The sequence below is a fragment of the Vigna radiata genome, chromosome 7 (assembly GCF_000741045.1).
Source record: "Vigna radiata var. radiata cultivar VC1973A chromosome 7, Vradiata_ver6, whole genome shotgun sequence".
In the NCBI taxonomy this organism is placed as follows: Eukaryota; Viridiplantae; Streptophyta; class Magnoliopsida; order Fabales; family Fabaceae; genus Vigna; species Vigna radiata.
In genome coordinates, this window is record NC_028357.1 from 3,528,866 (window position 1) to 3,534,004 (window position 5,139).

The following is a 5,139-nucleotide window of genomic DNA, read 5'->3' on the forward strand; positions in this document are numbered from 1 at the left end:
CTCTCTATATCTCTTATTTATTCATTACAAATATCAAATAACAACTTTAAATATAAGTTAAAATATTAATTTAGTTATTATGTTTATTTAATTTTGTAAATTCTGTGTAATATTCATTTTTCCAATAAAAATTCAATTCTCGTTAATTTAATCTTTTTTATTAACATCGTTTAGATAATTAGTTGACAAATAATAATATATATTATGTGTCATATTTTTTAATTAATTTTGTTCAATTTTTAATTTTTAATTTTTTTAATTTAAAAAATATTCATGTGTCAAACAAGTATAATAATAATATAATGTGTCAAGATAAATGTCCGTGTCCTTAACATATGATATACACTTTTCATTTTTTATTAATTATTTAAATAACACTAACAAAAGAATCAAATTAAACAAAATTGCTGAAAATAAAAATATAATAAAAATTAAATTAACACTTTAACCTTTTGTGTGTGTGTGTATATATATATATATATATATATATATATATATCAAACTAAAATGGCATTACTTAAGTGCCTACAATATAATGCTTTAAGCTATTAGAACTTGTAAATATTATTAATTTGCATATCTTCACTTAAGAACTAATTAACAGTCTCTTAAAAATCAAAGTCTTATCAAAACTTAATCATTTTTTTTCTACAAAGTGAGTTTAGAACAACTTCAATCTTGTCTGTGCTGGGACATCTAAACCAAGTCGTTTAACGCAATAATGTCTTTGCTTTGAACGATGATTAAGTACATATTATTCTTCACTTAAATAATTGTTACATTTGGTATACTTTAATTGTGACATTCAAGGATTCTGTAAAAAAAATTGTCATTGATTCCATTTATGCATTTTGAACCACTTTTATTAAGCATATTTTTCGTAACAAATAAATGATGTAGACACTAAATTAATTCATTTGTGGTGGGTCTTTTAAATTTAATCAGTAAAAATATCACATTATTAAATTAAAAATAGATACTAGATATATATAACATATATATATATATATATATATATATATATATATATATATATATATATATATATATATAACATATATATATATATATAAGCAGTGTAAAGGAGTAAATTAAAAAATATACATAAATATTAAATATTAAAATTAAAAAGTAAATGTTATAATTAAAACAAATACGTTTTGTCATTAGATTATAAAAAGAAACGTTTGAAAAAACTATCAAAGGAGATTTTTTTTAATTCCATATTATCTTTTTATTAAAAAGTAAGGTTAGGCTTCTTCTTTTTTTTTTTTCTTTTGGGCAAGTTCTTGTAGAAAAATATAACATTTATAGAAGAGATCAAATTACACCTATGTAACTTTTACTAAATATTACATCGTGAATAACTTTATAATATATGTGAAAGAAACTTTTGATCTAATGGTGGGTTTTAGATGAAAGAAAGTTTATTCAATTAAAAGATAGAAGAATATTAAATATTTATAAAAAATAATAAATGTTATAAATAAAGTTAACGTATTTTGTCATTTATGATTATCGGAAAGTTAGGAAAAAACGGTTAAAGAAGTGTTTTTCTTTAAAGCTCCTTAATTAATTAATTTATTTTTATAAATAAGTTTATTGTTTTTGAAAAGTTAGAAAAGCGTAGTATTTGGTAAAAGTTATACCGTATTTTAAATAAGATGAACGAGATTTTTTTATCAAACAATTGAAGAGTTAGAAACAAAATATTTTTTTAGTTATTTATTATATTTTAGTTAAAATAATTTATTTTTTCAAAAGTTCTTATAAAAAGTTATATAATTTGTTTTACTTATACATGTAAGCGCGTCTAAAATTCATACATAGCATATGGAAAGGAATTAGTTCAAAACTTAAAGATGGTAAAAACAATTAAAACAATTTACAAAAAATTAAATATTAATAAAGAATAATAAATGTTATAAATAAGATAAACGCGTCTCGTGATGGATATATTAAAAAACAATTACTAAGGTTTTGTTCATTGAGGGAGAGTAATTGAGTGGATTTGAGAGGATTTGAAGGTAATTTTTTTTGTTGTTGTTTATTTGAGTGAATTTGGAGCAAACGAAAGTGTATTTGGAAGTAAAGTTTGTGGGAATTAGTCTAGAATTTAATTTATGTGACAGATTAAAAAAATTTACTTTCAAATTCATCCTCATTTATCTCTAAATATTGAAATAAATAACAAAAAAATTATTTCAAATTCTCTCAATTACTCTTCCTAAATCCACACTCAAGTGAACAAGGTCTAAAGGAACCTACTTTTAAGGTTCTTATTGTTTTTATTAAAATTCAAGTTGGTTTTTTCTATAAATTCTTGTAAAGAGGTATTTGATCCATCTTTACTTTAAAAAAAAAATAAAACCAAAAGAAATACGCTAAAATATTACCTTATTTAAAGTGAAATTCTACGTTTACGTTTTTAAGAAGTTATGAGAAATAAAAATTATTTAGAAATTTAATTAATCTATTTTAATTTAATTCATAGACATCTCATGGACGAATTCTTTCTCATACAATACACCCCTATGAATAAATACACAAAAACTTGGACAGAAATTCAGTCAACAAAATTCGCTCATCTCGATATTAGTATTTCTTAATCAAGAAAATAAAACAGACAATGAAATAAAATAATTGAATCTGTATTGAAGCACCAGCAAAAAACTAATCCACCATCATAAAATAATTATAATACTAAATGTTATGTTAACCATTAAATGAAACTTAATTATTAAACAGACTTAATTTATTGAAGAGAGATACAATGATGTAACGTATTCCCATTCTTCTCTCTCTCTCTATCCATATCTGTATCTCTCTAAATACATGCATATATACATGTACATATACATCTATACATACACATAGATATATATATATTTATAAATTAATTAATTATTTACGTTAAAATTTGAAAACAGAGTGGTAGCAAGTGTATGTATTGGGATAATATACGTGAGAACATTTTGTAGGGATATTTTGGTAATGAATAGCGTAGCCATTGAGTATATTATAAATGAAGTTACGAGTCTGTATCTTTGAAACCATAGTAGAAGTAGAATTTCAGTATTTTGTCACCTTGGTGCATGAAAACACTGATTAAAACCTTCCCCAACATCAGCATTTAGGTAAAATCAAATGGCTAGCAGCACCAATCCCATCCATAGCCACACCAACCAAGAACAAAGTACATGGTACGTAGTTCTAAGACTTACCTTTGACAATTCTCAGGTTGTTTCCAGGTACCAACTAACCATGCATGATGGGGTTCATATCACACTTCAACAATTACCTGATTCAGACCCAGAACTCATTCCTCTCAGTGATAGGCTCAATGAGACCTGGACTCAAAGAGAGTATGAACTGATACATGAACCACACCCCCAACTCATTCCTCGTGGAACTTGGCGTAACGAGTCTTCCACCCAGAGAGACCGTGATCAGTTTGTGTCCATTTCAAATAATTTGGTTTTGCTGTTTCATTGTTCTTGTTCTTAGTGTTCATTTCACTGACATTAGTTCAAAATTTCTGAAAGACCTTTTTTTTGTGCATCAGGATTCCTGAACATGTTCAGAACCAAGTTGATGAGTTCGTTCGGCTACTACCACCATCAACCTCCCCTACACCTTATCCCGTCTTCTGGACTCAGAACATTCTGATGCCTCGATCTGCTTCAAACAACTCTAGGCCTGTCAGTGCTAACCGGACACTGCAAATGCTCTCACCTCTCCCAATCAATGTTCCAAATCAACAAACTAGAAGCCGCACCTATGAGTCTCAAATTCGAATGGGTGCTGCAACTGCAAGCCCTTCCATGAATGTCAATGCCAATGCCAATGCAGATGCTGCTGATCAAGAAATTGATTTGGAGTTGCGCTTGGGTCGAAGCCATTGAGACTCAAATATTTGTACCATGCTTTTGAGGACGAATGCAGCGAGCTGTTCTTGTATTACCATTATGTATGGCTTAGTAGTAACTTTTTTTTTTCGTTGATTTTGTAGTTTCCTTTTGTTTTATCAAGGTTTGGTTTTCTAGTTTATTTATGTTTATCAAGGTTTTCTAGGCATTGCCAAATGTGTCTTTCTTTTCATGTAATAAATAAAGCTGCAATTATAAAGACTCATGTTCTTAATATATTTTCCTTGTCACAGATAGTTAAGGCCATTTGTTACCCAAGTTGTGTTCCTACAGTAGTCTGATATTACTCTCAGTTAATATAAAATTTATTTCATTATATGATATTGAAGTTGTAAATGTGTTGGAAGAAAAAAAAATGATCTTATATGATTTAACCTGGAAATTTAATTATATTAATTTGAGTACATGATGTATTATACTTGTTTTTATAAAATTAACAACATTTAATATTTAATAAATTTATATCATTTATTATTATGTTTTGAAACGACTTAGATATAAATGATGACACTCACTTCTAAAGATATTTACGCCAAATTTACGGAATATGATTTTAATGATACAAGAAAAAAATTAAAACATTAAAAGATTTTGATAAAGTAATAAATTAGTCTTGACTTTAACAAAAAATATCTGTATTAATATAAATATTAGTATGATAATACTTTATTTTTTAAAATAAATATAGGAACAAAACGTGTCTAGTGACACGTAATTCTAAACATATTTATACGAAATTTACATGATATGAATTTAATGATACATAAAAATTATTAAAACATTAAAATATTTTGATAAATAAATGAACTTATTTCGACTTTAACAAAAAATTACAAATATTAATATGAATATATGACTATGATAATATTCAATTTTTTAAAATAAATATAGGAATGAAGCTCTGGTGACACATAATTCTAAATATATTTTTACAAAATTTATGAGATATGAATTTAATGATACATAAAAATAATTAAAACATTAAAAGATTTTGATAAATGAATAAACTTGTCTTGATTTTAACAAAAAAAAATATTAATTTTAATATGAATATATATGAGTATGATAATACTCAGCTTTTTAAAATAAATATATGGACAAGACGTGTCAGGTGACACATAATTCTAAATATATTATTACGAAATTTATAAATTATTAATTTAATGATACGTAAAAATAATTAAAACATTAAAAGATTTTGATAAACGAA